Here is a 23,049-nt window from a genome sequence, read left to right on the forward strand (position 1 = left end):
AACAAACCCGGGGATTGATATTAAAGGCAGTATATGCAACTCCAGTATAACCAACAAAAGATAAATTTTCCTAACTATTCTGTAGTTCTAGGGGTTCACCAGTAAGAACAGTACTCCAGTCTTTAGATGGGACCCTGAAGGCATAACGTCAGGGTTTCAGCCAATGAAACAAATGGTGTAATTTAAATAGTCTCCTTGCAAAACTGCTCACACCAAGCTCACCAAGTGCACTTACCTTTCCCTGAGTTCATCTTACTGGACTCATCTACAACAGTTGACTTGAAACCCTCTCGCCTCTTGACTTCCATAATGCCATGCTCTCCTGGGTTTCTTTCTACTTCCTTAGTCCACTCATCTCAGTGCCCTTTGCTGACTGCCTTCCTCCTCGTCTCTAGATGCCATAACTCCTTGGGGTTTTGTCCTAGGTTCTTTTCTCTCTCCCTATACTTTTCCCCTAATGATTCAATGTGTTTTTATGGTTTTAAACACTATCTAGAGAATAATAAATGTCACAGTTATATGGTGAGCTTAGACCTTTATTCTGACCACAAGAATCATTGTATTCTACTTCCTAACCGACATTTCCAGTTCCATGTTTCTAACATAACAAGTGCAGAAGTAAACTTTTGATCTTTCCCCCATTTATTCCTTCTCCTGTCATTCTCATCTTAATAAAGGGCAACAGAAGTCTGGAAATTCACCTTGATTATCCCTTCTCTGTTAGATTCTATTTTCAAAATCTCTTTAGAACACACACTTCTCTCCATTCCACTGACACCAGCATAGCTCAAGGCACCCTACCTGCTATCTAGAATACTCCTTATTTTATCTTAAATTACCTCCTTACTTTGTGTCTTTCCTCTATCTAACACTTTCTCCACATAGGAACTTGAAAAATCTTTCTAAACCTGCACCAAAGCACAGATAAAGAACCAAATGTAGGGAGGTTATGAGAATAACGTCAAGTGACTAAAGGGCAGGGCTTTTCACACACAGCTCTCTCTCCTTTCTGGTTTCCACAGGCCTGCTGCCCCATTACTACATACTTTAGTGCAAAGTGGTGGCCGCACTCATAAATATGTTTTATTGACTTTCGGAGTGTTATTATTTTCACTTTTCTCAGTGGTGCCAGCCTTTGTGATTCGCTCCACTCCAATCCCAGTCAACATGCTTAGAAAGTTTGTTCTCAGCATTAACTACCTGTCTGACACTGAGGTCTCTTAGTTCCCCAGCATTGTCCACTCAGAGATCTCAAAACCCACTTCATGTCAGTCACCTGCTCACATCACCATAAGGTTGACTTCAACATCGTTCAACACTGCTCCACCCGCATGTTTCAACATGAGGTTCCTCTCTCTGATTGCAATCTTCTTCTCCCTCCTCTGCCAGCTCCTGAGACTGACGGTACCACTCCTGAGTCTCATCAAGCCTCTAAGTCATCAGCCTCCTCCTCATCTGCAATTTCATCGCTCCTTTTCTGGAAACAACTGGCCTTAGGAAGCCAAGATTTCATCTCAAGAAGAAAGCCACTTCTCATCCCTCTGACATAGCCAAACATACCTGGGAAAATCTTAACGCAGTAGGGTAGGGTCCAAAACAAAATCATGCAGTCATCTCAGTTGTCCCTGTGAAGATGAGCATTTCTTCCTTTCATCTGTTTTTGATGTTCTATTGAAGTAATCATAATAGGTATTTTAAACATTTTTCATTAGTTAAAATTTTATTACTTAAAATAACTTAAAATGTATGGCTTAAAATTACTTAAAATTTCATCCCGTCACACTCCAAATAGAGTGGCTTTTCAACATTTTTGCTGAAATAAATCAAAATAAGTCATACTAGAACACTCACTTTCTCTTTATACATATTCAACTTCTTTCTCTCCTCACCCCACCTCACACACTCATAACAGGATAAAAAGTAAATATACAGTTTGGAATTCTTTAGAAGAGTCAATGACATGCAGTCCAAGTTTTTATTTTCCTTTAGATTACTATCTGAAAAGACATGCTTTTTTAGTTCTCTTATTACAAGTAATCACATTTGATATATTAGGCCTTTATCTCCATCTTTACAAAGAAAAGTTTGACATATTTAATTAACGTATTTCTGAAGCTAGCCAGCAAGAAAGCTGTCAAAGCAAAAACTGCTTTTCTGATCAGATTGATGCCTAATCCACACAAAATCCAGTAACCCTTCTAAGTTATAATAATTTGTCAGAACTAATTTCTATAGAACTTTCAACACAGCTTTAAATAATTTGGATAAATTTCCTTCCTGTTGTGATATTAGGACATTTTTTTAATGCTTAAATTTTGTGTACAGTGCCTTCATCACCAAGACAATAATATAATTAAACATTGACATAATAAATTCTACAGAAATTTCCAGCTGAAATTCATTTCATAATTACCATATACTAGAACTAAGTACCTAACATAGTATCAATTCCCTTAATCCTATGACAAGCCAATTAGAAGTGTACTATTATTATCTCCATTTTACAGCTGAAAAACTTAGGTTAAGTTAGTTAACCAAGTTTACACAGCTTGAGCTCACACTTAACCATGAAATTTTATATCTAATCTTGTTCAGCATCATATTATTGAATATAGCATAGGATCCTACACATAAATCAGTATGAAAGCCTAATATTGAAAAGCAAGCATATAGTAACAGCATCAACTTAATATCCATTGGTCAAACTCGGCTGACTGTTCAAAAAAGGGACTGGTAAATAGAATTTAAGTATCTGTATTCACAAAGCCAACCTAAATAATTGAACACATACATAGGTCAACAATTATGTCAGTCTAAACAACAATGATTGACATTTATATCTGCTCAGTTTATCAGAAGCTTCTGATTTCTAACTGAGACTGAGCTGTTAGCTATGAATATTTTTTCTTGGTGATTAAGATTATATATTTTAACACGTATATTTATATCTAGTACCTTGTCCATGGAACTAGTAATTTAGTTTAAAATTTTGAATTCATTTAGTGCAAATGGATTTTAGTTACCAAAGTTGTAGTAGGATTTCCACTGCAATTCTTTTCTCTTTACTGCTCGTGATTTAGTGTGCTGAGCTTGAAGACTGAAGCTTTCAGTTCAAGGCCTAACTTTACTATTTACAACTACTAGTCATTTGACCTTAGGCAAACAACTGAAGTTCCGTGAGTTTCACTTTTCTCATTTGCAAAGTGAAGATAACAATACCTTCCCTGCCAACTGCACAAGGCAGGTAGAAGGGTCAGGTGAGATAACACGTATGAAAGTGCTTCTGATACTGCGCAGTACAATTCTAGGTGTCAGTCACCTACCATCTGATTGCTCATATGAAGGCAATAAATTTCTCCCCAAGAAACAATGGTATAAAATTTAGGACTGTGTTAACTTTCCTTAAATAAGGTAACAATAAAACAAAACCCCTCTACATATTAAAAAAATAGTAGTTTCTACTTCTTATTTTAATTATACCACTTTGGAGGCATGAATTTGCTTTTTTCCAATTGTCTTGGCAGACTAGAATTAGTTCAGTACTGAAAGGAGGTTCAGGGCACATGATTGAAGCTTTCTTTCAGAGATTCTTTTATCTACAGCGTGGATATAAAAGAGGCATAAGGAAAATATATTTCTTGGTCCATAAAAGAATATGTTCTTTTGTTATTGCTAATGCTACATAAATTTAAGCCATCTACGTATTTAGATGTCTTCTTGGCAAGTTTTTATTTTTGAAAGGAAGTCTTTTACTGGAATTCAGATATTCTTGTTAAGCCATGTGAGTTGTTTCACCTTCTGAGTTCAGCTACTTCCAGGAACAAGACATGGGGTGTCATATTCTCATTCTTTTGAAACTCATCACAGTGAAGAAGAAGTCAGTTATGGTAAATAAAAAACATGAGTAAAGCAGCACTGAATGACACACATAAAATATAGCTTCTGTATCGCTTACTCTTTACCAGAGAACTTAGTATTCTCCTTGTCACAATCACCTTCCTAGCAATAAAGCTGGGAATTATAGCCAATAAAACAGACCGATGTTACTCCACGATTTTGTGGAATAAAAGTGAACACAGACTTAAGAAATAAGATAGTTTGACAAATGTCAACATATCTTATTTAGTAGCTTTTGTATTTGTGGTAATAGAAAAAGAAATGTTTCTATTCTTAGTGAGAACTATCACATGATTTTGATTAAGGGTTAAGGAAGAAAGAGATCCCATTAGGAGTTCTAAGGATTGCTAACAGTGAGAACCAAGACTCAATCTCTCTAAGCTACAGTGTCTTCTTATCTAACATGCTTCTGAGAATCAAATGAAAGTTCATTCATTCATTCACCAAATAATGGGCACCTACCGTATTCAAGAAAGTGGTCTAGACACTGTGGCAGACTCAGTAGTGTTTATAATAGCCTCAGGTTTTATGAACTTAAAATCTAATGAGGAGATCAATGCCATCAATACCCAGAACAGTAAAAACAAACTGAAAGTGTTAAGAGCCAGAAGAGGCTAAAACAACATGATATGGAAATTCATGTCACAAGAAAGTGCTTTGAAATTGTAAAATGTTACACAGATGGACACTATCATAATAGGTCAGAATACGGAGAAACTGAGGGAAGATTTTGATGATTTGTTCCTGTAAACATTCCCCTTCCCCCATATTTACCTTGCTTAATAAAATAGGATAGGAATCAATTACCTAATACAGTGTCTTGCAAACTTTATATGCTCAGTAAATATTTGTTGAATAAATGAATGCTTAACAATTTTTTTCTCAAAGATATTTAAAGGAATACTTGGTAAGAATTATTCTAGTTGGAAACAGAAAAGCACTACTTAAATTATTCTTAATTAATAGTTAGAATAATAATGCTATTTTAGAATCTGTTTTAATCAAATGTATTTCATGACATTTTTTTTCAGATGAAAGAGCCCATTCATAGATTACTTGTGTGAAATTTGGGTGCTTATATGCTTTTTTATATAAAAGTAGAAAATGTATTGATTTGGGAACCAGAACTTCCACAGGAGAATCCTTGTTCTGACACCCACTGACTTTAGGAAAGCTACCATTTTGAACCTGAGGTTTCTGACTTGTAGAATCATAGACTAGAACAGATGAGGTTAAGAGCTCTTCCAGCTTTAACATATTCATGCCTCAACACAGGAGATATTATGGAAGACATTTAAACTGTATAAAATTCACTGAAGTTACAGTGGGTTATCACCAAGTTCTAAAATGATATTACTATATTTTTGGATTGATAAACTGTGCTTAACTCTATAAGAATGGGAAAATTTTAAAAGCATATTAAGATGTTATAATGTAGGTAAAAGTACTAGCTCTGCATCTGCCCCCTCCCCTCACCACACATACACTTGGGGAATATTTGGGAAGTAATAAGTTCTACATAGTTAAGGCTAACTTAGTGGCATCATTATAAGTGAAATGGAGTGATTCTGGATAGTCAAAGAAGAAACGTTCAGTTATTCAAGGATACACCCATCTTACCATTCTGCTTAGACTTTGTTTCATGAGGGACAAAAGCAGCTTGGTCCATCACTTGCTGAAGCAGTACATACCAGCAATTTTATTATTAATAAATTTAAGGGAATTAATGACACATCAAATGTGTTACACACTAATCATACGACTATAATCAAAATGGTCTTTTGAGCAATATGTTCCTGAAGGTGACTGAATGAACCTTTCTAAAGATAGGAAGTCTCAGTGATCTCAAAGCAGTTAAGATAGCGAGACAATGTACTATTTATGAAGCGTCTGCATGTGTGTGATGCTGTACTAGGCTGTTGAATACATTTACCCATATTAAACCTGGTCAGAAACTAGACAGCCTTGTTTTCATTTTAAAAATAAATAGTTTCAGGAAAGCAAGCTGCTTACCATTGAAGAGTTCACTGGATTTGAATTCAAGTTTCTGAAACCTCAAAGCCCAATGTTCTAACAACCACTCTACCACATCCCATTAACTCTGCTTAAGTGTACAATATTATATTTTAGGAGATAAAAATAGAAATTTTAAACATGAGTGTGAAGCGATTTATGCAAATCAATAACCTTCTGGATAACCCATGAGTTCACATGTGTAGGGCTGTGTCTGTACAAATTCATTCTTTTTTCCAGAGAAGTAGCCCTTGCTCATCCTCCTTCACTTTCATCTTGTCATTTTTTGGCCTCTTTCTGGTTCTTTTTAAATGTCACTTCTTAAGCTCTGGATGATATATTAAACAAGATGGACTTAATTGATATTTACAGGACATTCCATCCAAAAACAACAAAATAACACTTTCTTCTCAAGTGCTCATGGAACATTCTCTAGGTACATTATATCTTGGGTCACAAATCAAATGTTGGTAAATTTAAGAAAATTGAAATTGTATCAAGTATATTTTCCAACCACAATGTTATGACACTCGATATCAATTACAGGAAAAAATCTGTAAAAAATACAAACACATGAGGCTAAACAATACACTAAAACAAGAGATCACTGAGGAAATCAAAAAATACCTAGAAACAAATGACATTGAAAACACGATGACCCAAAACCTATGGGATGCAGCAAAAGCAGTTCTAAGATGGAAGTTTATAGCAATACAATCCTACCTCAAGAAACAAGAAACATCTCAACTAACAACCTAACCTTGCACCTAAAGCAATTAGAGAAAGAAGAACAAAAAATCTCCAAAGTTAGCAGAAGGAAAGAAATCATAAAGATCAGATCAGAAATAAATGAAAAAGAAATGAAGGAAATGATAGCAAAGATCAATAAAACTAAAAGCTGGTTCTTTGAGGAGATAAACAAAATTGATAAACCATTAGCAAGGCTCATCAAGAAAAAAAGGGAGAAGACTCAAATTAATAGAATTAGAAATGAAAAAGGAGAAGTAACAACTGACATTGCAGAAATACAAAGGATCATGAGAGATTACTACAAGCAACTATATGCCAATAAAATGGACAACCTGGAAGAAATGGACACATTCTTAGAAAAAAACAACCTTCCAAGACGGAACCAGGAAGAAATAGACAATATCAACAGACCAGTCACAAGCACTGAAATTGAAACTGTGATTAAAAATCTTGAAACAAAAGCCCAGGACCAGGTGGCTTCACAGGCGAATTCTATCAAACATTGGGAGAAGAGCTAACACCTATTCTTCTCAAACTCTTCCAAAATATAGCAGAGGGAGGAACACACCCAAATTCATTCTATGAGGCCACCATCACACTGATACCAAAACCAAAGATGTCACAAAGCAAGAAAACTACAGGCCAATATCACTGATGAACATAGATGCAAAAATCCTCAACAAAATACTAGCAAACAGAATCCTACGGCACATTAAAAGAATCAAACACCATGAACAAGTGGGGATTATCCCAGGGAGGCAAGGATTCTTCAGTATATGCAAATCAATCAATGTGATAAACCATATTAAAAAATTGAAGGAGAAAAACCACATGATCATCTCAATAGATGCAGAAAAAGCTTTAGACAAAATTCAACACCCATTTATGATAAAAACCCTCCAGAAAGTAGGCATAGAGGGAACTTTCCTCAACATAATAAAGGACATATATGACAAACCCACAGCCAACATCGTTCTCAATGGTGAAAAACTGAAACCATTTCCTCTAAGATGAGGAACAAAACAAGGTTGCCCACTCTCACCATTATTATTCAACATAGTTTTGGGAGTTTTAGCCACAGCAATCAGAGAAGAAAAATAAATAAAAGGAATCCAAATCAAAAAGAAGAAGTAAAACTGTCACTATTTGCAGATGATATGATACTATACATAGAGAATCCTAAAGACGCTACCAGAAAACTACCAGATCTAATCAATGAATGTGGCAAAGTAGCAAGATATAAAATTAATGCACAGAAATCTCTTACATTCCTATACACTAAAGATGAAAAATCTGAAAGAGAAATTAAGGAAACACTCCCATTTACCATGGCAACAAAAAGAATAAAATACCTAGGAATAAACGTACCTAAGGAGACAAAAGACCTGTATACAGAAAACTATAAGACACTGATGAAAGAAATTAAAGATGATACAAACAGATGGAGAGATATACCAATTCTTGGATTGGAAGAATCAACATTGTGAAAATGATTACACTACCCAAAGCAATGTACAGATTCAATGCAATCCCTATCAAACTACCACTGGCATTTTTCACAGAACTAGAACAAAAATTTCACAATTTGTATGGAAACACAAAAGACCCCAAATAGCCAAATCAATCTTGAGAAAGAAAAAGGGAGCTGGAGTAATCAGGCTCCCTGATCTTAGACTATACTAAAAAGCTACAGTAATCAAGACATTATGGTACTGGCACAGAAACAGAAATATAGATCAATGGAACAGGATTGAAAGCCCAGAGATAAACCCATGCACATATGGTTACCTTATCTTTGATAAAGGAGGCAAGAATATGCAATGTAGTAAAGACAGCCTCTTCAATAAGTGGTGCTGGGAAAACTGGACAGCTACATGTAAAAGAATGAAATTAGAACACTCCCTAACACCATACACAAAAATAAACTCAAAATGGATTAAAGACCTAAATGTAAGGCCAGACACCATCAAACTCTTAGAGGAAAACATAGTCAGAACACTCTATGACATAAATCACAGCAAGATCCTTTTTGACCCACCTCCTAGAGAAATGGAAGTAAAAACAAAAATAAACAAACAGGACCTAATGAAACTTAAAAGCTTTTGCACAACAAAGGAAATTATAAACCAGATAAAAAGACAACCCTCACATTGGGAGAAATACTTGCAAATGAAGCAACTGACAAAGGATTAATCTCCCAAATATACAAGCAACTCATGCAGCTCATTATCAAAGAGACAAACAACCCATTCCAAAAATGGGCAGAAGACCTAAATAGACATTTCTCCAAAGAAGATATACAGATTGCCAACAAACACATGAAAGGATGCTTAACATCACTAATCATTAGAGAAATGCAAATCAAAACTACAATGAGGTATCACCTCACACCAGTCAGAATGGCCATCATCAAAAAATCTACAAACAATACATGTTGGAGAGGGTGTGCAGAAAAGGGAACCCTCTTGCACTGCTGGTGGGAATGTAAATTGATACAGCCACTATGGAGAACAGTATGGAGGTTCCTGAAAAAACTAAAAATAGAACAACCATATGACCCAGCAATCTCACTACTGGGCATATATCCTGAGAAAACCATAATTCAACAAGAGCCATGTACCACAATGTTCATTGCAGCCCTATTTCCAATAGCCAGGACTTGGAAGCAACCTCAGTGTCCATCGACAGATGAATGGATAAAGAAGATGTGGCACATATATACAATGGAATATTACTCAGCCATAAAAGCAAATGAAATTGAGTTATTTGTAGTGAGGTGGATGGACCTAGAGTCTGTCCTACAGAGTGAAGTAAGTCAGAAAGAGAAAAACAAATACTGTATGCTAACACGTATATATGGAATCTAAAAAAAAAAAAAAGGTTCTGAAGAACCTAGGGGCAGGACAGGAATAAATACACAGATGTAGAGAATGGGCTTGAGGACACGGGGAGGGGGAAGGGTAAGCTGGGACGAAATGAGAGAGTAGCATTGACATATATACACTACCAAATGTAAGATAGCTAGCTAGTGGGAAGCAGCTGCATGGCACAGGGAGATCAGCTTGGTGCTTTGTGACCACCTAGAGGGGTGGGATAAGGAGGGTTGGAGGGAGACGCAAGAAGGAGGGGATATGGGGATATATGTATACGTATAGCTGACTCACTTTGTTATACAGCAGAAACTAACACACCATTGTAAAGGAATTACACTCCAATAAAGTTGTTAAATAAATAAATAAAAAATAAATGTTACTTCCTGAGCAGGCACATTTTGATTTCTGACGTATAAAACTCCCCTCTGACCCTTAGGTCTCCTGGTGTCTTTCCATGTTAACGTTTGTTCCCCAAGCCTGACCCTGTAACGTCCATGGGGGCAGGAACGTATCTGTCTTATTCACTGTTGTGTCCCCAGCCACCACTATGTGACCTGGCATTTGACTCACAAACAAACACCTGTTGTATGACTAACACACGTATCCAACATTGTGGAAAGTGCCACAAGACTCTCAGGATGTCTGGTCCTTAGGTAACCTATGCGGTATGTTTTATATTATAGGATTCTATACAAAATGAGAACTTTAAAAGTCTTATAGTGTTAACAGATTAAAGAATGGAGCCCCCAGTAAGGACTGAAATTGTTTCAGGGTGACTTATGCGTAAGTAAGTTCATGAAGCACTGCTCTATTTTGTTTTGTTCTGTTTTGTTTTGTCAGTTCCAAAGAACTTCTACCAGTGGAGAGGTTGGTTGCATCAGCATTGCTTTCATTTGTAAACTGGTACAAGTAACAGGTAATAAGGCCTCCTTTCTTCTGCCTTTTTGGTTATACTTCTCACTGCCAAAAGATGGCAGTGTGATAGAGACTGACAGCCTTTCTGAGTCTGAGCCGACCAGCAGGCTGAGTCGTTGGCTGCGGTCCTAAAGGGCCGACCTAACCTTGCAAAAATCTCAGGCTTCGGAAGGATATCTGAAGTGGAACCTCTGCGCTCCCCAGGAGAAATGCACCTGCCTGTTGGGTTTGTTACCTGCCTTTGTTCAGGAGACAAGAGCTCCAGAAAGTGTATGTTCTATTACAATGAACAAACAAATTTGAGCCACAAATGAAAAAAGATATTATTTAAATGCCAGAAATAAAAATATTCCTGAATTCAAATTCCAAATGTCAATGCTATGCTCAATCCGTAGCCTCCCCTCACTGATAGGCCAAAGTATGTCTCCTAAAAACTATTTTCTTCTATGAGAAGTTAAAATGGGTATACTTGTCTTCCTCATTAGCTTTTAAAAAAAAATTTATTTACAGCAAAGCCATCACTAGTAAGGCTGAGCTTTGGCACGGGTGTAGACGAAGTGAGGCTGTCCTAGGTCCCTTCTTCCTACCCTTAGAGCTTCCTTCTCCTCTTGGGGCTGCTGTTGTCAGGGGCCTAGACCGAATCAGGTGCTGGCTGTCCACCAGTGTGCCCTCCTCTGAAGGCTGCCTCAGGCTCTAACTCAGTCTTTTCTGCCCTCCAATAAGACTGTTCTTCAAGAGCTGTCTCCTTGTTGGAAAAACTCTAATCAATGATTTTCAAATGACTATTAAAGCACACTGTATTGCTGGTCATTTATTCATTACCCATCACTCACAAATGGAGCCCCTGCAATGCATCAGTCACTACTACATATGGGGGTTACCTACACAGAGGCCGTGACTTCACGGTCAAAGCTGGAGAGACAGAAAATTAACAGTTAACAATAATCATGCTTCAGATAGATAAATTCTGAGGCAGAGTAAAGAAGGCAGTTTACTATGGCAATGCATAGCAGTTTTTGGACTGTAAGAGTATCCTTTTCATCTTTGTATCTTTAGTTCATAGTGTAATGCCTGACCCATGGTAGACATGCAATAGATACTTCAGCCTAAGCTTTTATTGATGAGACACTGAGACAAGCTGATGGGGGTGATATTTTCGGATCTCTCACTGTTCCCATCATATCACCACATGTTGGAAAAAAGAAATCTCTGCCTACCATGAACTGCCTCTGCCTGTGACAGTAGAACTGAAACAGAAATTGTGTTTTACTTCTTTTTTTAAAAATTCTTTTTACTTTATTTTTTTATCAAAGTAAAATTGATTTACAATGTTGTGCTAGCTTCAAGTGTACAGCAAAGTGATTCAGTTATACATACATATATTTCTATTCTTTTTCAGATGTTTCCCTTATAGGTTATTATAAAATATTGAATATAGTTCCCTGTGCTATACAGTAGGTCCTTGTTGGTTATCTATTTTATATACAGTAGTGTGTATATGTTAATCCCAAACTCCTAATTTATCCCTCCCCCCCACTTCTCCTTTGGTAACCACTTTTGCTTCTTCTTAATGTTGGTTTTGAATTGGAGAAGGAAGAAAGACTTGTTAGACAGTAAGACAGTAAAATGGAGATTGGAGTAACTTCCTAAAGCTCAGCTCTGCTCTTACTACAAAAAAGCCACTGGGGCATGGGAGGTGCCATGTGGCGTTGGGCACTGTCCCTAGCAGTGAATAGACCTCATTTGTTTGACTTGGCTAATAAATGTGACTCAGGCATGCACACCAGCAAAAGTTCATTTCCTTAAAAATTGGTTACGCTTTTGTCTGATGTATTCCGCCCAGAGGTTTTAATTTACCTCCAAGGCATCTCCTAAGCAGTGCAAACACTTCTCTTAAGTGTTTAAGAGAATGTTCTGTCTTTATGGATAAATGAATCAATATTGTGATGATTTACTTTACATATTTTTAACTGCTTTACAGTAACCAGACCAAAACACTGTCAGTTTCCTGGGTGATCTATCTATAAATGACCTGTGATACAGTTCACAGCAACTTTCTTGACTTTTCTCTAGAGCTGATTTCTCCCAAGGATAAAATAAGTATATCAGCAAGATTCTCTCTCCTCCTTACTGTTTTGAATTCAGGTACATCAGGAAAGAGCTCAGTGCAAGCAAAGAGGAAAATCACCCAAGGGATGGAGCCTTCACTGCTGTGACTGCACGTCTGGAAACTGAGGACGAGCCAGTTGATCCGGCACAGTGGGGCGTGTGTCTGTTGAAGTTCCCAGGGAACAATGGCTTTCACTGTGCAGGCTGCCATGTGGGAAACAGATTTGTTTATGTTTTCCTTTGTGCCATTTTGGGGGATAAGATATGGTTGCTCTTTTCTTTATCCCAATGCCACAGAGGCAGCAGGGAACTCTAGCTTCCTGGTCCCAAATACAAGCCTGTTATTTCCAGAAACTATGAAATCCAATGACCTGCTTGAGGTTCTGTTATTGTGATAGTGGCCTTTTTACCTCCAAGGGCAGGAGGAGGAGGTTTTCTTGTAGAAGAAGAGGTAGATTTCAGGAAGTTCCCAGACAGTCCTTTGCCATCTCTCCTTGGGAGGGAGGAGAAACGATATAAGGCAAAGGCAGATGGGATGACACCTTCACAAGGCAGGGTACCCACCATGGGCATGTGAAAGATCAATGTGAGCTCGAAGGCTGTGTAAACTTGTCTGCCCCAGTCAGAGGCACATACATAATAAAACTTTCCACCTTTAACTTACCATTTTATGTAGAATTTTCTCCTAACCTAGTCTTTTAACACCATAAAAGTTTTGAGACAAAAAAAAAAAAGAATTTTTATTAAATTTAACTTGCATGTGTATTAAATTGCCAAGGTTAGCCAGACATGGCAAGAACAGCTACCTCTCTTATAACTTCTGATTTCAAATCTTCTGTTCTATCAATTCAATAAATGTATTCATCTTTGTCAGATGATGGGACCCAACTTCTGACCTGTTTATGAAATTGAGAGAATTTCGTAAATAACAATAGAAGGTAAATTTGATTTAGAACATAAGTGTATGGGGGATATTTGGTCAAACAATTAATTTTTAAGGGTTTCTAGCCATTACCTTGTAAGCTTGTCACTATGTATTGGTAGGCACAGTTTTAATGAAAAAAAAAAAAAGACACCCAGACATAATTGGTAGTAAAACAATTAATGTATCTCCTAGATTTTATGTAACTGTGAGTACTGCAAAAACATAACATGAAAAGCATACGCTTTTTTCAAATTCAAGTCCAATCTATTTATGCTTATAGATGTAATGGAGCTTACTAGCTATTGAGGATAAATGGAAAGATAATGGGTTATATAGTTCTCATTGTCTAATCAACGAAAGCTGATCGACCTCAACATGAGAAATTTTGTTTGCCTTGGCATTAAATCTCTAATGACGTATATTTCCCATTTATGATCACGGCTTCCCAGCCATAACCACACATAGCCCCCAGATCCTCCTTTTTTTACATGGGAGGTTACAAAAGAAGCATAAATCCCTGTTAATATTGCAGCTAACCCAGGTTAGAGTGCCCAGAAAATTATTAAATTACAGAGGAAAATATAGGCACAATGGCTGACATGGTACAAAATATTAAATATTGTGGCAGTGGTAGGGAGGACTCAGTGGTTCAACTTCCCACATGTCTCAGTCTCATAAGTTAATAATGTGTGATTCTATCCATGCTTTTAAAAATCTACATTCTCTTTACCTTCTGTGGCTGGAAGTGAAGAACTTCAAGGGAGACATATTGCATGATGGGCGTAGCCTGGGTCCCTGAGTCATTGTTTGAAGGAGAGCTGTGCAGGAGAGTTGCCCAGCCCCCACTGGGCTATTACATGAGCAAGAGACCAACTAGGCTATGTTAAGCAATTGAGATTAAAGCTTTGAAATTGGAACTGATTTTGCCACTCGATATTAGAAAACCTATTCTAGCACTCTTTCTAAAATAATAAATTTTCCTTTTAGTGCTAGTGTTACAACAATTTGACATTTTGGAGAATTTAAATGGTGAACCATACTGCTACATAGTCAATCTTGTCATTATATTAACAGGAAAACTGTAAAACATTAGATTTTGAAATTTTAATGGGTTTAGTCAATATGTGTTGGCAGTATGCACTAAGTCTTTCAGGGTGGCTTTGACCAAGGCTCTTCAATTAACTTAGGTTCAACTAGAATTCCCCATTGTGAAATTACATAGTTTTACTCTATATGAAATTTTTTAATGAGAATCTTTAGTTTCATAGTAAAAGGAGAAAAGAAAGTTGTTCATCCATGAGAAGGATAATCTCTTAACACAAAATTAGATATGGCCAAAGAGAATAAAGAATAAATAACCATAAAGGACATTGGTCAAGAAAACTCTTTCTATAGAACAGTATCAAGATCAAATCAAGGAATATTCCTCACCCTAAAAGAGAAAATCTTCATAAAGTCTGTCCCGTAGGATTTCAGAATTGCTATGGACCAGTGATTGAAGGAGGTCACCCCACAGTCCTCCTTTCTGAATGAGAATGCTTATTGCAGTTGTTTTGTCCTTGTTGTATAACAAGTGTGGATGTGCTTATGCTGGAGGAGGGACAGATAACTTCACAATTTTCTCAAACTATGAGGGGTCATATTTGTAACTCATGGAAGGACCAACCTGCAGAAATTATCCAGAGATCCTGAGCTTAAGCTCAGTGTCGTAACTGCTAAGACTTTGGTTTTCTCCCCTGGAAGCTGTTAAGTGTATTTGGAGACTAGAAGAGCAGACTGTGACAGAGACTGCTAGTGTTCACCAAGTATTTCATGGGCCTTCTCTACTTCCCAACTTTTATTACAGTTGAGTTGGGGTTAGGTGGCTAATTCTGGTCAGTGAACTATGAATGTAAATGAAGTGTGTCACTTTTGGTTGAAGGTAGTTAAGATTAGGGCAATCTTCTGTAGCAGCAAATGAAGAACCCAAAATGATGGAGTTGAAAGATGGGAGCTCCTGGGCAAGTAAAAGATAGTGCAATAAAATTGCCTGACCTACATGGAACTGTGGCATAACATGAAATAAATTTTTGTTGTGTTACTTCACTGAGACTTTACTGTATGACTCTTAAAAGCTGACTTTAATGATCTAATAAATAAAATATTATAATCACCACTGACGTCCTAACACACAGAAAATGTTAATTTTATTTTACAGGAAGCCCCTATAGAAATCAACATTTATTTCATCATATATCATTTGAGCCAGCTGTCATGACAGATACAAAAAAATTAGGACATGTTCTTTTCTCTCCTCTCTGAAATTTCACAGTCCAGTTTTCTCACCTGCTTTCCTAAAAGACAACGCATGACTAAATTTCAGTTCAGGATTTTGAGGTAGCTTCAACTAGCTGCCAGGAAAGCTCTTAAGGACTCTGAGTAAGAAAATACCAGGCACTCCACCTTTTCTGAATAAAGACAGAATCTTGAAGAGATCATCAATGAGTTCAGCTTACCCAAACGCAAACTTTAGTTTGCATATCACCTCCTGTGTCTTAACTACTCATGTCTAGGTTAAGGGTCTCCCTATGTGCTCTGATAGCAGCCTGTGTACTCTCTCTCTCATACTTTTCATACAATATTGTGATTGTCACTATTTCTCGGTAAACTGTAAATTCTATGAAGGCCAAAACTTTGTCTATATAGCTTACCATTACAACTCCAGTACTCTTGCTATTATTTACTGTTTCTTAGAGAATAATTCTCATGTATTATTTTTCTCTTTTTCTCTAATTTATTGACAATCCTTTCTATTGATATATATTCATAGAGAAGATGATGAGTTTAGTTTTGAACACCTTGAATGGAAATGAAGTGAAGATGTATAGTAAGTAATTGGGTAGATGGTTCTGGACCTTAGGAGAGAAATCTGGGATGGAGACACAGAGCAGCACAGAAGTGCTAAAGCCATGAATGTGCATGAGATCAGCTAGAAAGAGAGGGTAGATTAAAAAGGTAAGATGTCTGGAAATGGAATGCCAGGAGGAGAGAGGAGGAAAAATATTGATGAAATTCTTAGAGATAGCACTCAGAGAAATGAAAGGAAAGCTACAAGAGTGAGGAACAATGGAAAAAAAGGAGAAATTTTCAAAAGGAGGAGACTCAAATTTTGCATAGAGTCAATCAAACAAGATAAGAACAGAAAAACTTCCATTGATTTTAGAAATAAAGGCATTATTAATGACCTTCACCAGAGTGGTTTCAGCATGGTGGTGGGTCTGGAAGCCAGGCTTCTGTAGGTTGAGAGATAAATGAGTGACGAGAAAATAAAGAAGAGTTCCAGAAATTTGAGAGTGAAGAAAAGTAGAGAGAGCTAACTCTTCTTACACATCCTTTAAGACTCAATCAGATAGCACCTCCTCCGCAAATCTTTCTCAGATAAAGTCACCACTTTCTGGTTTCTATCACATACAGAACACATTTGGCCCTACGCATACCACCATATTATCATTGATTACACACTCTATTATAATTGAATGATTATTTGTCTTTTCCAATAAATCAATGCTCTTAAACTTCTTGGGATTTCTGATATTTTTTAGAATCTTCTGACATCTAAAAACCACCTTTGCTAAGAAGTTCACACATGCACATACACACAAATTTGTGGATTAAATTTCAACAAGCTAAATGGAACCCTAAAAGCTCATTCAGATTCAGAAGTTCCCACGTTAAAAAGCCCTGCATACACTTTAAACATTTTATAATAGAGACTGCGTAATATTTGTTTTGTATCCTCTGTGACTGACGCAGTGCCTATTGAATAATAGGTACTCAAAAAAGGCTTGATGAATGAACGAATGAATGGATTGATGCATTAACTGCAAAGTAGAAGTATGGAAGTGTGAGCATCTAACACTGCCTGGGAGAAACAGGAATCCTTTGGTGCACCGATTTGAAGGAAGAGGTTGCCGGGATGAAAAAGTGAGGAGGGACACTTCTTACAGAAGGAACATCAGATAAAAAGATTCACCAGATTGTTTAGAGAACAGGTAATTTAATTTGAATGAAGTACAAGAAGCATTGAGGGATTATCAAAAGACGAGGTAAATAGCTGGCAGTTATTCTCTCACAGTTTTAAGTGGGTCTGAATAGAGGCTATTTTTAAAGATAGCACAACTTTCTTTGAAACTCTTTTCTAGAAAAATCTCAGCCTTTATTTTCTAGATATCTGCCCTTAAATCACACCAAAATCCTTTTGGTTAATTTAGTTAACCATTTCAAATACAGAGATTTCCAAAGGTGCAATTTTGGAAAAATTGAATTAGAAAATAGACCAATAAAGTAAAAAATTTACCTCTAGTTAAGCATATTACTCTCTGTATATTTTTTCTCACACATCACTATATTCGCAACCACTACCAGCAGTTCCAAAATCTATCCAAAAATAGAGTCAAATAATTATAGAAATTTAATATAGGAAATTTGAAGTGCTGGATCAGACTTAACAGATTAAAATATATAAATTTCAACATTTTCCACTTATGTCATTCTGTGGAAAGTAGAATTTATTGAACAGGAGTATTCGTTGTTTGTATACACAAATACCATCACCAAATTATTGGCCTATCTTGGGGATTTTTTTAAAAATCTGTCAATAATGTTGAGCTAAAAGAACTCTTTGATTTAAAAGATTTGAAATACACGTGTTTGGAATTCCTACCAATAAGAAATCATCATTGACTCTCAGGTGCCCTTCTTGTCTATTTTTCAAAGACCCCAGAACTCAATCGGAATTCCCAGAGCTGCAGTATAATTAAATATCTATTAGACTAAGTCAATATTATAATAATCTCCTTTAATTATTCACAATGCTTAATGCACTTCTCTGTTTTTTATCCATCTGTTCCTTATTATTATCCTAAGAGGTAGTTATCACACCCATTTCATAGTTGAAGAGTTACAGAGACATCTGTGTTATGTTCTACTCAAAATAACACAGCTAGTAAAAGGCAAAATGACACCTTCTAGATTTGTGTGGTCAACTCAACTTCAATTCCAATACCTTTTCCAAGGAAGAAATTTGCCTTTTGCTATTGGCAACATCACCATTTGGTATTTGAGATAACTTCAGTGGCTGAAATGGATTACTGCTGATTCATTATTCATCATAAGACTCTAAAATAAATTGATTAGTATTTGATAGATACAGATAATGCACATTGACAGTAAACTCTAAATCCTAGGATGGACTGAAACAATGTTAAGTTTTGTAACTATAACATTGTATCTCTGAAATTTTACTAGAAACTCTCTTGCAAAAGTCCCAGGCTGAGTGTGGGCAGTGGGTGGAATTATTAACTAGAATTCTTTGGTTGGCTTTGCTCAATTCAGTTGGTCAAAACATGGTTCAGAGGAAGGGAAGGATGTGGGTAGAATCTATTTGGGCCAGTTCATTTACTTTAACCTTGCACAGTTGTATCAACAATGGAAACAGAAAAGATTATACCCTCCTAAAATAAAGTGAATGTTTCAGGGGAAATCAAAGCTATTGCATGACTACAATTAAGAAATCAACATAAAGTTCATGGTCCTTTTGTGGTTGGATCATCTCAGTAGCATCATCTTCTCAAAGAACAGTACATTACTCTCATTAACCAAAAGGTCATTATCAACACTGTTAGTCACCAGTATATAGTACAGTTTATCTGAAACAAATATTTAAATGATCAGTGGTGAGAATCAATTGACTATACATGAGTCAGGATAGAGTGAGACTCTAAAGTTTTCCTGAATTAATGTCATTTTAAAAGTTTCTCTTTCTAGAGCTTACTCAGCACCATAAAATGCTAGTAAATACAAAAGGGTTGTTTAAGTGAGTCAGAAAGGATTTGAACCTTTGTGTTCTCATTTATTAAGTGATCCCAGCAAGTTATTTATCCTCTCTGGGGTCTCAGTCTCTTCATCTGAACATGGGCTGACAATAGTACCTACCTCAAGAAAGTTTGGTTAGATTCAAGTGAGAGAGAATAGCTAAAACTCTTGCTGTAATGCTGCCATATAGTAAGTATCAATGGATGTAAACTGGTATTATTATTATCATTATTATTAATTTATTTTTATTATCCCACTGAGAAAAATTTGAGCTGGAAGGACCAAAGGAGATTTAATATTTTGATAAGTATTGCTCCCTCCCCAATGAATGGGGGAGTCTTATGGAGGGGAAATATTTGAAGGGTGGTAGGGAGAACATAATAATATTGCCACATCTTTTGTTTTAAGGTTTCATGGTACAGCTTTGTTTGATTTGAAATTAATCCCCAGACTTACATATCCACATTAACTTTAATTGCTAAAGTATTCCAAAAGCCTAGTGTCATTATTTTATGTAGATAAAATCCTTTCTGTAATCATTACCACATTCTTATCCTCCTCTGTGCTGTGTTCTAAACAGCTGAGCTAAGCAACCAAGACAAAGGCTTGTAGTTCATAACTCCATCCACAGTCTATCCCATGGAATTTCACAATAGATTCTAATGAAACTTCATAGGTAAAAATATTATGGTTGTGATATTTGGTCTAATCCATCTTAGAACATATTTAGAAGGTACTGCCCATGTACATTGACTGAAACCATCAAAAAGCACTGAATCTTATGTTTTAAAGTTTTATTATTAATGTATTAACCAGATTAACTCTGTAGCAATGTAACACAGCTATTCTACATACCTGAGTTACCAATATCACCAGTAGCACAAGCCAAATTAATTATTTTGGAAAGAGTACCAGAATTGGAATTGTTAGCTACTTGGGTTTAAAAGGGCTGATTTGTATTATTCGTACTGCTTTTCACATTCTTTAATAAGCAATTGTGAGCATAAACTAGGGCTGTACACATAGGGCATCAGAAATATTAACAGGGAATTTGCAATATTATTTCATTCATCATGTGTTTCCAAGTAATTTACATTAATATAAACAGATTCCAGAGAATGGTTTCCTTACAAAGGCATCTTTGCACACTTCATTTACTACACTACATTTAAGGTCTCGGGAAACAATTTTTGATTGGCACAAATGTTTATGATTACAGATGGTGTGATCTCCTAGAGATGATGCTGTGGAATGTTGAGGTTAAGGCTGAGATGGGTTTGTCTTGCCAGAAAATGATGGTAATGTGTGGGAGAGGCTGAGGATGATTCTAGATATTATGTTTCATGAATAATAAGGATTCTCTTTGCAAATTTATAGTAATAGGATTAGAAAAAGTATTGTCATAAGAAATGTCTTTCTTGCTCTCTGAAATAAGAGACCTTGAGAAGATTATGTTACAGTGTACTTCTTCAGCTAGCACTCTGCTAGCTTGAAAGACTCTCAAAGGGATATTTGATGCAATTTTCAAAGATCAAACAATCATGCCCATGATCAGGGGTTTTTACCTCTTTCTGCTGCTTGGATATCAAGAAAACTAGTTTGCATTTTAAAAATCATCTTACATAGAACAATTGGTGGAGAGCAGTAGAGAGTAAATGGTAAAATGAGAGCCTGAATCTATGTCTCTTTGGTGAGCGTAAGTAACGTGCTTTGCTGTGCACAGAAGGGTTCAAGTCTTTGGTTCACCTTCACCTTGGATTTTCTCTTTGAAATAGAATTAGTAGCTAGATGGATATCGTTCCATTCCAAAAATCTACATAAGGGTATTTTGCCTTGATCACTACAATGATGTGAGTGTTAATTTCATTTATCTGCTATTGTGCTTTAAAATACTTCCCCATTTATATAAATCCAAGATCTTGCTTTGTGAAACTTTATTCATCCAGCCACATTCTAAACTTAATGAATTTGCTCTTCAGGTTTAACTATAATTAAATAGAATTCCTTGAACAAGATGTTGTTTGGTTTTCTTTGTTTATTCTTATAATAATTTGTAATTATGGTAGGAACTAAAATATTTTTAAATCTAAAATGTTTACCCATAATTCTGTTATGAACTAAACTATTTTTCTTTATATTTCATTCAAATCCTTGTCCACATATAGTCACTGTGCATGTATAATTTGGCGAATATTCTTTTTTACATTTAAAAATAAATCAGAAGCATTTTATAAATTTCAGCTATGTATTCATAGTCATAGTTTATAATAGTTTAACAATAGTTCACTAGGTAAAAGCTACCATAATTTCATATTATACAGTAGCCATAGTCCTAAAGCAAATATATCATAAGGAAGAAGACCTGCGGTTTATGCCTCATAGGTGCTTAGTTGTGTTGAGATGAAATATTGGTGTTGTGAAAAGTCCTATTTGTACATTATTTGGGACAAGTTAGAAGTTGATGATTGAGAATATGGGTACAACATATCCAGATCTTGTTCTACCAAAACCCCTTCCTTTTATTTTCATAGAAGTAAATGCTATAAGGATGTTTAGTAACAACCACATTGCCTGCTATATTCTATCTTTAGACTCTACACAGACTTTGAAACAACTATGAGAACTTACAGTCTGGGCAAGACTATATTCAGGCCATTCAGGTGGGTCCTCATAAAACCTCAACAACGCATCCATTAGGCAAAGTAATTCAACAGATTTAAGGAGATACTGTATGTTAGAATAATGATTGTTCAACATTTGTTAGAAATACAAGTGTTTTAATAATTAAGGTAGGTAATACACATGGGGGGAGGGGGAGATTGTGTGGAAAGCAGTACCTGGCAATACCAAGGGCCCTAGAAGATGCTTAGGAATCAGAGATAGTTAACTTTAAAACAGCATAGTTAGAGAAAAAAAGGGAATTGGGGATCATTTTTGAAACCAATCTTGACAATGTATTCAGGAGTATAAGAAGGCCCTTGAGCTCTGCTAGTAATCATTTCAGATGGGTTTTACCACCAGCAGTAATAATAGTGAAGTTTAGGAAGGGACCATAAGTCCAGAGATGTTATCTTGCTGATGAACCCACATCATTTGCCTTTGGAGTCAGGCACTTAAAAGGGCATAGGACATTGATAGATGACCTCCACACAAAGGTCAGGGTAACATTAGGTCTATAACCAAGTTAGAATCCCACAAAATTTGTAATGTTTATGTAATGGCTAATTTTTTATGTCAACTTGATTGTGCTAAGAGATGCCCAGATAGCTGGCAAACATTATTTTTGAGTGTGCCTAGGAGGCTGGTGCCACTTAGCATTTAAGTCAGTAGACTGAGTAAAGATCTTTACCATTGTGGATAGGCATCATATAATCTGTTGAAGGCCTAAATAAAACAAAAAGATGGAAGGAGGGCAAATTTGCTCTCTCTGCTTGAACTGAAACAACCAAACAACCATCTTCTCCTGCCTTTGGTGCTCCCAGTTCTCAAGCTTTCAGACTCAGGCCAGAACTTACACCATTGGACCCCTAATTATCAGGCCTTCAGATTCAGACTGAATTACATCACTGGCTTACCTGGTTCTCCAGCTTGCAGATGGAAGATTATGGGACGTCTCAGCCTCCATAACTGGGTGAGCCAATTCCTATTTTATATACATATATAGGAATTATATATATATACTAACATATATATAGTTTATAATTAGTTCTATTT

General features: G+C 36.2%; 1 long non-coding RNA gene across 1 annotated transcript in view; it reads right to left on the reverse strand.

Moving 5' to 3' along the window:
* The window catches only part of LOC137764116 (uncharacterized), a 60,372-nt gene that overhangs the window by 25,377 nt on the left and 11,946 nt on the right, over nucleotides 1–23,049 (reverse strand). The window contains exon 3 of the long non-coding RNA XR_011073916.1: nucleotides 1,561–1,668. This is a non-coding gene — a long non-coding RNA (uncharacterized lncRNA). The remainder of the gene's footprint in view (nucleotides 1–1,560; nucleotides 1,669–23,049) is intronic.

This window comes from Eschrichtius robustus, chromosome 4, assembly GCF_028021215.1.
Source record: "Eschrichtius robustus isolate mEscRob2 chromosome 4, mEscRob2.pri, whole genome shotgun sequence".
In the NCBI taxonomy this organism is placed as follows: domain Eukaryota; kingdom Metazoa; phylum Chordata; class Mammalia; order Artiodactyla; family Eschrichtiidae; genus Eschrichtius; species Eschrichtius robustus.